The sequence below is a fragment of the Wolffia australiana genome, chromosome 5 (genome assembly GCF_029677425.1).
Source record: "Wolffia australiana isolate 7733 chromosome 5, ASM2967742v1".
In the NCBI taxonomy this organism is placed as follows: Eukaryota; Viridiplantae; Streptophyta; class Magnoliopsida; order Alismatales; family Araceae; genus Wolffia; species Wolffia australiana.
The window spans coordinates 21,326,165-21,340,283 of record NC_135839.1 but is presented as its reverse complement, the minus strand read 5'-3'; positions in this window follow the sequence as shown (position 1 = coordinate 21,340,283).

Below are 14,119 nucleotides of genomic sequence, written 5' to 3'. Positions count from 1 at the left end.
TCTCAGTTGCACGGGACTCTCTGATGAGTCCCTGTGGGAAAAATTTTAAAATCCTGTACACTTTTAATGATTCCTAATTGGATGATTGTCGGTATTTATCTTTAGTGGAAGGATCCATGGCTTAGTCTTTGGCGATAGTTTGAGGTTCCCATTTTTAGTGATTGTAGAAAGAATTATTTAGCTATCAAACGTTTTCAACACGCACTGCCCACCGGAAGGTTATGCAACATACCGATCATCGTCAGAACCGCCTCAGTCCATCCATATAACTTTCAACCCATCCCGCTTTTGTGCCTTATCTCTAAAGCCATGCTTGTTCGGAGAACTGTCTGGGGATGGACGTACACTTGTAAGCTACTGAAGGTTGGGATACTCATCTAGATTTTATTGTGAAACAAAAATATGATTTAAGAGCATTATCTCAATTAAATGGGACAAGCGACAGAAATGTCATCAACAATTCTGTAAAAGGAAACTGCAACAAAAAAATATATTTTGTTTCTTTTACACCAACGGGAACAATAAAAAAAGACTGTACAAGTCTTAAAGAATATAGTCAGATGCAATTATTGAAGAAATTTTATAGAATTTTAAATTATCTGGTTTAGGTTTGAGCATTCTCACAAACTTTAAGTATTTTTCTTGGTCGTTGGCACTAGGTTAAGATTCCAATTGTTAGAGACTATAGAAAAATAATTTCGCCATGCAAGGTGAAAATAATTTTGACATGTATTTTGTGTTACTTAACCTAAGGTGTTCTGATAGGTTGGCAACATTGTTGACATACTTCAACAAGTAAAGCAATTAGCTGGTTTATTGGTGAGATGAATTAGACAAAGAAAACATTATGCTCAACCAAGCCAACAGAAACCAATAATTGTCAACAGATAATCCGAGTAGAAAGCAGCTGTAACAAAAAAGACTGATTGATGCCAAACGCTGTTGAGGACATCGTCCGGTCAGTACCGAGTATGATGGCTTGATACCTAGATAGTGATGGTCAGACGTCGACGAGGTTGTCGTCCGACGGATACACTAAACCCTAATGGGTTGATGTAACTACGATGCAATGCATCTACGTGTCGTACGTGCAGACTCCGACTCGAGGGAGGCACCGAGCTCTAAGCTTGGACGGGGCTGCCGGGTGACGGTGACGTTGGCCTCTCAAACCTCGTCAACGGTCGAACGGAATCAATCGGTAGGGCTCGCACGTAACGGACAGACTCGTCTGTACCAGTAAGAAGCTCAATTGTGTCGTAGTGTTCTCTCAATTCTTTGCTCGCTCACCTACCTAGCCCGAACGCGATGGAATCAAGATGAAAGTATACTGCAGAAGGTAACTTACAAGCGGCAGAGAGAGGGTTTACCTCGTCGTCGGGCGGCTCGTCGTGCAGGCCGTTCCTCAATGCGGCGGCCGAAGCGGGTTCAATGGAGAGGAGCCAGAGGAGAAATGGCGAGGCTCTACAGTCCATCTGCTGGAGCGGGTGTTCGGAAGATGGGCTGGAGAGAGAGCAAGCGTCAATACGGCGCGTCAGCGGGGTGGTGCCGAGAGCGATAGCAACTTGGCGGGCACCACCACTCCACGTGCAACTGACGCTGATCAACCGAGGCAGTCAGCTGATCGAGGCACAAGTGTCGGTGGCAAGCATGGTCGTTTGAGTAGAAGACGATCAACGACGAACACTAGGTCGTCGCACCAGACTCGAGATAGCAGCGACACGCAATAGACAACGTGTCTTTGGTCGGGCGTGCACACAGAGGTGGGAGCAGTTCCCGTTCGACAACGGCAATTCGTTCTGGTAAGGGTGCACCCGAAGGCTTCCGGATCGAGTAGAGTGTGATCTTCCCAGGTCAGCAGCAAGGTGGCGAACTGATCAGCACTAGTTGTCCAGATAGTTTGGTCGACCCCCTCCCCACCCCCATGGTCCGCGTCACAAGAGATTGACTGCGGGAGGTAGAGTTTCCGTTGGTGAATTCCCAGCCAAAGACCAGTGCGGTTGAACTGACTGATCAAGGCCCTATGGTCCTCTCAGACGCTGAGAGCATGTGTGATGCGGCCGCGATCTCGTCCTCTAGTACGGCGGGTGGATTGTCCCCCAATCAGGAATCGAGGTGTTGCGACCCAACAGTGCGACGCCAATGTCGATTTCCCGCATCGCAAATAGTTGCACTGTAGGGGCAACGCAGTTAATTGCAGGAAGAGAAAGGATGTGTTCAGCAAGAAGTTCACGAATATAGGTCAGTCGTCAAAATAGGATTGTCTGCCCTCAGTATAAGGGGAGAGACCTCAAGGAAGATGATATGATAAAGTCATTGGCCAAGTTAGTAAAATATTGAAAAAGATTTCTCAGTATTGAGTCCAATAATCAATTAGGATTTTAAAATTCAACATACCCTAAGAGTCCAAGGAGAAAAAATTGGATGAGTGACTCTATTTAAAAGATAGCGATGACAGAAAAGCTGCATGAATAAATCAGTATACTCCTTCGTATCTTGTAGAGTATGAGGTGTAGCTTGATAACCTATAGGCTAGAAACTCAACTTATGAATTGGGTTAAATTGATATGTGGTTAATTAATCTATCTGATGATATATTTAATTTATTTGGAAGGCCATTAAATCTTATTTGGCCACTAAAGTAATTAGTTATGCTAATACATGGGTCTAGAGGGTCAAACAAAAACGCTGTTTTGGACACTTGAATAATTTCTTTAAGTCTTGGAGTTTTGTGAAAAATCTCAACTTAGTATAAATTGGAGAATTGGTTCCATCAATTGACAAAATAATAATCCCACTAACGAAGCTGCTAACTCATAACATGATAAATGCATGTATATTTCCATACATTTTAGATTTTTTGGTATTATTAATTATTTGAATTAACCAAATATTTATGCATTGGCAAGAAATTCTAATTTTTTCACATTATGGTTATTTTTCATTGATTTTATTGACTTTTATGAAGTCAAGCAGTTTGACTACTGATGATTATTTTATAGTTCTAAATGTGCAGAAATTTACTAGAATTAGAAGATATAATTCTTATGGAATCAGAGAATTTTTGGTAGCTTAGTGATTATCAAGATGGTCTTGAATGGATCAAGTGGTGTTTGGACCTTCAAAAGAGAAATATGAGGAAGATGGGTTTGGGTTCTAGAGGCCTAGATCTGGATGAAGAAATTAAATCTATCCGCAGCGGAAGACTTTTGTGAAATCGAACAACAGCATTAAAATCATGAAACGAAGTACCTTTGCATGGATCACATCCGTGATTTCTTGGATCCCGGAGTGAGATGAGTCAAGTTGCTCAAGTGTGTCGCCTCTAGACATATACATGCAATCCTCGGCAAGTCGAATCTCCTCCTTCTCATTGATGAGCCCTGTTCTACCTCCACCGTTGTCATTACGTCGTTCCAATCACATCGGGCATGGAGAGGGGCTGTGGGGAGAAGGGAGAAGAAGAGGAAAGGCCCCTGAACAATTCTAGCCTGGGTGAATTTTGTTCAGCGCATTCTCCTATTTGTACTAAATGGGTATTTTTCATAAAAACTCCCCAAAACTTAAGTATACCTTCTGACGTCCAAAAGACAATTTGTGTGTGACCCTCTGGGCCCATATATCAATCCAGTTAACGACTCTAGTGGCCTAATAACCCTTATCGGCCTTCCAAACTAATTATCTATATCACTGTATAGATTAATTAATGTCGGATCGATTTAACCCAATCGATACGTCGAGTCTCCAACACATAGGGTGCCAAGCTACACCTCGTGTTCCAAAAGATATCAAGGAGTGTGTATCGACTCACTCATGAAATCTGTTCATCATCGGTTATCGTGTAGGTATAATCCCTCATTCACTGGATGCTCCTAGGACGACTTAGGGTATGGTCAACTATCAAACCCTAATCGGTCATCCAAGATGGTACTGATGCATTTGGAAATCATTGTAGAACTCTTCTCCGATATTTCACTACCTTGGCCAAGGACTTCATCGCATCGTCTTCCTTGAGCAGGCATCTCTTATACTGAGGGTGGACGATCCCATCTTGACCACTCAATCATCTTCGTGAACTTCTTGATGTAGCCAAACTATGATCATTTAGAATCCCATGATTAGAGACTCGCTGGCCATAACCAAAGTACAACTGTCCGTCCATAAGACGTCTTTGGTATCTTGGGTCTAAGGACCACTTACGTAACGGTGACGTGAATCAAACTGATTGACAGTTTGGTATAATACCATTTAGGGATTCGTATGGATCAATTCAATGAACTCTTTCCGCTAAACATCACCCACTATCTATCTTTAGTGTCTTCACACTAATGGCTACGGGACCGGCCATACTCATCATATGAGGGAGGCTAGATAGTATTATTCTATCCATATACTTTGATGTCCTTCTGACGTGTCCTTCAAATATGAATGTTTAGAAAATATGCTTAAGGACTAGTGATCTCTGTATTACGATCTCATCATAATTCACTAAGTCCAATCATGTATTCATGGACTTCATTATAAGCATTACACGTGCACTATAATGAATATATTGTATTGATGAACATAGAACGAGATGCAGAATATGTGATTGGCTTGCTGGCCACATATATTTCATCAGATAGGCCACCACCTAACCTGGCCATTGGGTTCTCAAAGGCCTTGCAAAGAAAGAAGTTGAAGATTATGAGGGGAAGCTCTCAACCCATAGAAAAAAAGAGGCAAAAATGACAAGAAAAGAAAATAGAAAATACCCAATGGGTATTTTAGTAATTCTTCTTATATATAAATACTCCCTTTCTCCCTCATTTTTCCTCATTCTAGATGTCCTATAGCAAGTGGCTAGCCAGCAGGACAATGCATATTTCAGAATCCAGGTTGTTCGACTTGCTTAATGTAAGTTTATTGAAGTTTTCTCTTAATTCCATCTCTTGTTTGCATTAATCTTGGTAAAATATAAGGGTCCAGACTTGAGAAAAAGCTTTGAGGGCTCATTAAATTTGTATTGAGGTTTTAGGAAACTTGTTTTACAATTTTCCCACTATTATTCCTCCATTTATCTTTAAAATCCGTCACTTTCTCACTTTAAACTATCATTTTCCCTACTTCATCTCTCTAGAATAGGCCATTTATCTCTCTAAACATTCATCCATATCCCTATTCATCCCCTAAAAATTTCAGAAAATATATCTTTCATTTGCAGCTTCAAATTGCATCTCAAACTCACTCTACCCCCTTCTTTACTTTCTCTCTCTATCTCCTCATTTTGACATTTTCTCTCTGTAAAACCATTTATCTCTCTCTAAAATCTATCCCTATCTCTCTGTAGATTTCCCCTCATTTGCCTTCCCAAATCCAAAAAAATTACGTTAAAAATATCTGATTTGCTTTAAAAAAATTAGATTTTCTTCCATCGCAACTGATGTCGTGTTGTGGTGTTCACTGCACAGCAGCGCCACGGGCGGCGGGAGCACCTTTCGCTCGCCGATTGTGCACGCGCACAGTGCTGCACCCACTAGGCAGAAGGGTGTCATTCATGACTTAGCCTTTTTTCGGCTAAGTCCTGTAGCGGCCCATACCGCCCTGACCCGGTTTAACTCAGGTCAAACCAGAGTGATAAAAAAACAAAAGAAAAAAGTGGGCCAAGCCCAATAGGCTGACCAATTAGGCAAGCATGAAGACCCACAAATGGATGCTCTGCTACGGCTCTGCCACCGCTCCATTGCTACCACCGCCAGCAATCGCAAGAGCAGGTATTTTCCTCATATTCTGCATTTAAAAACTATAAAGAATCGAAAAAAAAGTAAAATTTAGGAAAAAATATTTTCTGCATTTAAAAATTGCAAAAAAATACGAAAACCCCTAAATTTGATATAATAAATTTCTTGTGATTTTAACATTAAAAAATTCTTTAAAAATCTTTAAGTCTCGTTTTTAATATTTCTAGTTGTTTGTGTAAATTAAATTCCAGAAAATTTGAAAAATATTCATGTTCTATTTATTGTGGTAATTAAAATTACGAAATTACTTTAAAATATTTTTAATTGTTTTTCTTTGTAGAAAAATATAAAATTATAGAAAAATATACTCAATTTAATTTATAGAAAAATATAAATTAACTAAAAATCCAGAACATCCTAGAAATCATACTTCTCACTTTTAAATTCATTTTCTTCATTCCAAGCTTGAAAAAAAATTAAAAATAAATTTATGTCGCTCTGTGGATTGACCTCTTACTTGCCCTATATTAATTATAGAGTATTTAAGTGGAAATTTTTTTAAATATTGTTGGTTAAGTCTGAATTAAAGTAATGACATAAAACCCCCTAAATTTGTATTTATCACTAACTCAGAATGTTTTTGAGTGTTATTGTAAAATAATGGGATTGTTGAATAAGGGAGATTGTTTGTAGTCCAAGTGGGAGCTTGATGGATATTATGTGGATGTCAAGCCAATTACATCATTTTATTTTATTTGAGTTAATTGAAAGAAACATTTATTCACTTGTACAATTGTGTGATGTTTATAATGAAGTTCACGAATACATGGAATAACCTAGTGAATTATGATGATATCATAATATAGTGATCATGAAACATATATTATAAAAATTCCTATTTGACAGATAGCCAAGATGGACATCAAATTTTCGGATAGAATAGCACTATCTGGTCCTACTTACATAATAAGTATGGTTGATCCTACGGCTGTTAGTGTGAAGACACTAGCATATGGTGAGTGCTATTTGGAGAAAACAATTTCTGAACTGATCCGTCTGAATCCATGAATGGTACTGTACATAAACATCAATCAGGTTAATTCATGTTATGGTTGTATAAGTGATCCATCGACTTGAGGCACCAAAGACATATCGTGGATGGAGGACAATATTTTTACTATGGCTTATGAGTATCTATGTGACTCAAATAACTCAACTTGAATATAGTAAGATGGGGTTATTGACCCTCAGCATAGGAGAAACTCGACTCAAGGAAGATAATGCAAATAAATCCTCGGCACATGTTCCCTGATTATCATTTTAACACATTAGTACTAACCAAATGATGGATGAGGGTTGGATGATTAACCATATCCTAAGGCATTCGATATTCTTGTGTGGAGGAAGCATTATACATGTAAGGCAACTAATGATAGATAAGGTTCCATAAGAGAGTTCAAATACTACTCTATCTCTTCCAGTGCAAGAGGTGTAGCTTGGAACCCTACAAGCTGAAAATTTAACCTATTGATTGGATCAAATTGATCTATTATTAATTAATCTATGTGTTGACATAGTTAACTCATAAGTTTGGTCAATAAATGTTAGTGGTCCTAGAGGGTCACACATACAATACTAAAGGACTTTTTTGTTAATAAGGATTTTTATGAAAGATTCTTAATAAGTATAAATAAAGGGGAGAACCCATTTTAGGTACCCATACTAGCCATATCTGGCCCCCTTTATTTATTTTTCTATTTTCTCCACCCACTCCACAACCACTCCCTGATGGTGAGAAGATCCATAAGGTTTTGAAGAAGAGTTTGTGAAGAATGAAAGGAGATCCATCAACCTTCTAATCATGTTGTCAGACAATTGAACAGCTTGAAGTATCTTTCCCAAGAAGTAAGTGAATGGTGGAAAAAGATACCTTAGTAAACTTTGATGAGATCATAATACAGAGATCACTAGTATTTAAACATGTGTTCTAAATATTAATATTCAAAGGATACTTGAGAAGGGCATTAAAGTAAACAGATAGAATAGCATTATCTACGCTCACTCATATGATGAGTATGGTCGGTCCCGTAGCCATTAGTGTGGAGATACTAAAGATATCTAGTGGGTGCTCTTTGGTGGAAAGAGTTCACCGAATTTATTGGTACGGATCCCTAAATGGCATCCAAACTGTCAATCATGTTGATTCACATCCCGGTTGTATAACTAGTCCTTAGACCTGAGACACTAAAGACGTCTTGTAGATGTACAGTTGTACTTTGATTATGACATACAAGTCTCTAATCATGTGATTCTAAACAATATTAGTTTAAGTGCAACAAGACGTCACGAAGATGATTAACTTGTCTAGATGGGATCAACTATGATGTCGGACGCCACCTACGTCGTCTGGTCAGTATAGGGTCGATGCTCAGTTACCTAGATAGTGGTTTCAGGCGTTGTCAACGTTGTCGTTTGATGGATAAATTCCCTACAGAGATGTAACTACAAAAAATATGATGAGTCCTGCATGGTCGTACTTGCAGGCCCCGACTCGTGGAGGTGTGCCAAACTCCAAGCTCCGAAAGGGTTGTCGGGTGATGGCGACGGTGGCCTCCTGACCCTCGTCAAAGGGATGATGGTGTGTATGGCGCCGAACAAAATAAATCTGTAGGGGGCTCGCATGTAATGGACGGGCTTGACGCGTACCGGTAAGACACTCAAATTCGTAGTTATCTCTCAATCCTCTCTCACCTATCTCTAGCCCGAGCGCGCTGGAGGCAATCGAAAATATAATGCAAGGAATAATATAACGAGCAAGCGAAGGATGTCATACCTCATCAGTGTTCAGCCCGTGGTGCAGAATCTTCATCAATTGCAACGGCCGGTGCGGGCTGCGAGTGGAGAGGAGCCGGAGAGCTTCTGCGTGGCTCGACTAGCGAGCTGGCATAGAAGCTGAAGTCAGAGACAATCGTGGACATGGAGGGAAGAAACAGGCTGTTGGGCCCCCGACGTCTTTGGTCCGAGAATGCCAAAGAAGGCGCTTCAGGGTGATCCAACTGAGGAGGGGAGTAATATGGCGATGCTTGCGGAGGTGGCAGCTGACCGTGAAGGTTGAGGGTCCTAGCTGTGGGCTTTTGGACACTCTATAATTGTTATAACATCAGAACCCGGGAGGTCCTCTGAGCCGCATGGTCAAACGCATGACGTGCTTTCCTTGGACGTACTAGGGGTGGGGAAAAACCATGGGATGTCTCGCTCGGAGGCTCTCCGTGGGCCCAGCCCCAAGCCAGGTCCGAGACGCATGTCGAACCCAGGTCGAGTGAGGAGTACACGTCCGCACACTCAAACGGAGGCATCTGGTGTTATCCTATGCATGTCGCGCAGCTCACGGAAGATAAGTCGATTCCATCTATCCGGGAGGGGGCCCACTCAAAGTTCGCTAGTGTTGAACGTTTGGCCGGTGAAGAACCGATGCGGCGTCGAGGACCGTCGTCCTAGATCTGGCAGGCAGTTTCCTTGTATAATCGCGACAAGGGGAGGGGAAGAGGTATGGCTCATGGTGCCATCCTTCCCCAGTCGCAATTCAAGCAGCCTTCAGGACATTGACTCTGTTGGAGTTGCAGGGCATGCTTATATGCCGATGGAACGACCGATCTTCCCAATGGGGTGCAATCATGCACCTTGTCCGTCACGTTTTGGGGCAGGCGACACCCTTGTCCACATGGGGGGGGGGGGGGGGGGGGAAGGGGGGGACAGGAAGATCCACTCAGGTCTCCCATCCTTCTTTCTCGTTTGTCGCCACCCCTCCTTTCCTTCTCCATGATCAGTCTCCTCCTCCTTTGTGTCTTATAGTGAGACCAGATCTGACGGGAATATTCCATAACAACAAAAAAACCTGTTATGCATTCTTGGGGTGCCATCCCTTCCCTTAAATAGGAAAATTGGGATGAGCCCTAAAGGGAGGACCATAATGGGGGCAATTGTCCATTAAGGGTGGCCCTTATACAATGGGCCCCCATTACAACCAAATAAAACATAAAAGGGGTAGGGAGAAGGGGGCCAAAATAACTGAGGACCCTTAAAAAATAGAATTAAAATGCACACATAAACGACGAACGAAACGATGGATACGACACGATGAAGGCGACTAGATGAGACCAAAAACATAAACACAACTGAACGAAGAGGGCGAAAGAAACCCAAACGCGATAAAAGATATGAGCGTAGTGGCGCCTTGGTGTTCCAATCGGACAGAGCACTAATCGGCGGGCCGCCGATGACGAGGATGACGGTGCTGGAGACATCTTCAAGGGAGCAAGCTGGCGTGCTCCATCAATCTGCCAGTAGTATAAGAGGTGACAGCTCAAGGAAGACGATGTGATGAAGCCCTTGGCCAAGGTAGTGAAATGTTAGAGGCGAGTTCTCCAATGATTTTTTAACACATTAGTACTAACTCAAATGAACAACTAGAGTTTGACAATTGACCATAACCGAAGGTGTCTTAGAAGTGTCCAATGGATGACAGAATATACATACAAAGTAACCAATGATGAATAGCTTCCATGAGTTGGTCGATACAAACTCATTTGTATCTTCCAGAGCACGCGATGTAGCGTGGCAACCCACCTATTGAAGACTCAACATATCAATTGGGTTAACCGACATTAATTAATCTTTATGATGATATATTTAATGAAACTTGAAGGAAAATAAAGGTTATTGGGCCATTAGATTCATTAACTAGACTGATACATGGGCCTAGAGGGTCACATGTAAATGATCTTCTAGATGTCGGAAGTTATACTTAATTTTGGGGGTTTATGAAAATTACCCACTAAGTATAAATAAGGGAAGGCCCTGAACGAAATTCACACAGGCCAAAACTATACGGGGGCATTTTCCTTCTTCTCCCTTCTCCCCATAGCTCTTCTCCATTCCCGACAGTTTCGGGACGACATAACGACAATGACAGAGATTGAACAAAGCTCGCCAAGGTGAAGGAGGAGATTAAATGTGTCGAGGATCATGTGGATACATCTAGAAGCTGCATGCATATGCAGTTCGACTCGTCTCACTCCAAGATCCAAGAAATCAAGGATGTAATCCGTGCATAGGTGATTTGTTTTGTCATTTTGTTGATGTCAGTACAATTCCATCATAAGTGTTCCACAGCATGGAATCCTTATACACAGAAAACTGATGGGGTAAAAGATTCTATGAGAGTGTTGACATAATATTTTGTATTTTATTTATGTTGATATAGTTAATTAATTAGGCTAGCTAATAATTGTTACTATATCATTAGAGTTATATGCTAGATTCATATTTGGGCCTTCAAGGTCACATGCCTAAGACTTTTGGATGTTGGAATTATACTCTAATTTAAGAAATTTTTATCAAAAGTTTCCACACATTGTAAATAGGTGAGGGCGCCTCCTTTCAGATGCCCATGCAAGCCATACCTGGGCAACCCCTCCTCTCCTCTCTGATTCTTTCAAAATCTGTCTTTTATTCAGATAATATGACAAGGAGATCTGCTAGAATTTTAAGGAGTATTGTCGTAGTAAAAAATGAGATAATTTTTTTAGGACTGTAATACACCTAGGTGCTAGACATGTGGACGGCTAAAAGAGATTCATCCAAGGAAACTAATGATATTGGAATATTTTCTTCATAAGGTGATAGGATCATCTGATGAGAGTTCTTTGTGTGGTTGCCTATAGAACAAGAAATGTTCTCTGTTGACCTTACGAGCCTCACTAATTTGATATTAGTACTAATAAGTTGCTGTTTGGATTGAGGTAATTGAAAATGAAATCTATAATTTATTATTTTTTCTGTATAAAATCTCAAAATTCATGCATTTTAATCATGCAAAACCCAATCAAAATAAGATCTTAAAATAAAACTAGGAAATATAACATTAGGAATATCTCTTGGTTTACTTTAAATTTTGAAATATTGTGGGGAAAAATATTTATTAAAGGACTAAAACATGCATTTTAATCTATCATTTATGCATTTAGATAAAATATATTACCCTTAGGGATAATTTTATTATATTATTTCTTCAAATGATTTATAATGATTAGGTTGTTTCTTCATAAATTAGTGTACCCCTACTTTATGCACTGTTTGTCCCCTTGTAAATATATTTATCATTAGATATACTTATCTCAGGACTTTAAAATGCACAATAAAATCTTAATGTAATGTTAGACCTTTTCATAAAATATATTTCAGCAATAGACACCAGCCTTGTTTCTACGTAAGTAACATATACTCCATTGTAAAATACCTCATTTTCTTGGAAATAAGTTAAAGTGCATAGGTAAGCATATTCATAAATATGAATTACCACATTCATATGAATGAAAATTTCTCCCCACCCTCATGAAGGTGCCTCTTGCTATGTGTGGAAACCAATTGCCTAATGTATATCTGATATATTACCTTTCAAATCTAAGTCCTAATAAAGGGAACTATTTTTACTTATTATTTGCCTAAAATGATAAGAGTATACAAGTTGGAATGACAATAAAAAAGGAATCGAAATGAAGTATACAAGTCAAGCCAATGATCTGCTAAATTTAAGGCATATTGAAAAAATCTTAAACTAGGATGTAGTAATTATTCTGTATGAAAAAATCAAGTTTCATCTCATTCAAGGCCCTAGAACCCAACACTAGGTCTCGTGGTACTTAGCTGTTGCAACTACAGTTGGCTACTATGAATGTGGCTAGCTGTTGTAGCTATCGTTGTGGTTGTGGTTGTGGCTGATGCTAACGACTATGGATGTGGCTGATGTTAACAAGTATGTTTGTTAATGTAGTTGGGGATATGTTTGTTACTGGCTTTTGTGGCTGGTGTTGCCGCTAGATGATGTCATTGTGGCTGGCAAATATGAATGTGCCTTGCTGTTGTTGTTGCGACTAATTGTTTTCATACCCTTTTTCGAGAATTTTATTCTATATTAATCCTAAAAACAAACATACCTAATAAAAAATTGAATCAACTTTTATTTAAACAAGAAAGGTCACGCTTCATTGTGAAATAAAAAGTTATTAGGCTAATGGAGCCTTTATCCAGATAGGTAGATTGGCCTTGAGGCCCACATGCATAAAGCTCTGTTGGGTTTTGTGCCTTACTTAGTCCATGGAAAACACGATTCCATGGATGCGAAAGCGTATGAAATCGATTCAAAATTTGATTTTTAAAGCATAGATCAAATGTACCTTGTGGGGAACTTGATCCGCCCGTGACTTTGCCTCTCTCGGATCGTTTTGAAGCCGTTCATGTGTCTGGCCTCTAGAAGTATCCACGTGATCACTTGGCGCTTGGATCTCCACCTCGTCTTCTTCAAATCTTCTTGAAAATTTTGAAGATCTTCTCACCATGATGACACTCTCCTTGGTTGAGTGGAGAAGAGAGTGGAGAAAGGGGAGATCACAAATCTGGCTGGCATGGGTGCTTGAAATGAGTACCCCTTCCCTATTTATATTTCGCTTATATTTTTTTTGAAACCCCTACAATGTAAAATATATCTACCAAAGCCCTTATGACCGTATGTGTGTGACCCTCTAGACCCATGTATCATTCTAGCTAATAACTTTAGTGGCCCAATAACAATTATTGGCTAACCTTATTAATAAACTCTATCAACATATATACTATTTAACTAAGGATCGATTTAACCAATCGATAGGTTAAGTTTTCATCCCGTGGGGTGTCAAGCTACACCTCTTGGAACTCTCTCATGGAAGGTACAGAGTAGTGTTTGAATTCTCTCATGAAACCTTTACTGCCATCATTTACCATATAAGTATAATCCATCATCTACGCAAGACTCTCGAATAACTTAGGGTATGGTTTATCTTCAAACCCTAATCCGTCATTCAATTAATACTAATGCGTAAAGGGGATCATTGGAGAACTCTTCCAATATCCTCGTTACCCTGGCAAAGGATTTGCTGCATCATCTTCCTTAAGTCAATCTCCTTTTATACCGAGGGTAGAGGATCACGTCTTGACTATTCAATCATCACAGTTAGCTTATTACTACGTCCGAGCTATGACTTGTTTGAATCACATTATTAGAGGCTCGTTAGTCATAGTCAAAATGTATTGCTCTATTCACGAGATGTCCTTGGTGTCTCAGGTCAATGGATCACTTATACAGTCGTGACATGAATCAACCTAATTGACATTTAGGTATAATACCATTCAGGGATCCATACGGATCAATTCAGTGAACTCTTTCTCCATAGAGCACCCACTAAATTTCCTTAGTTTCGCCACACTAATAGCCACATGATCAACTATACTTATCGTATAAGTAGGATCACCTAATGCTATTCTATTTGGATAATTCAATGTTCATCTTGACTATTCATTGAAAATGA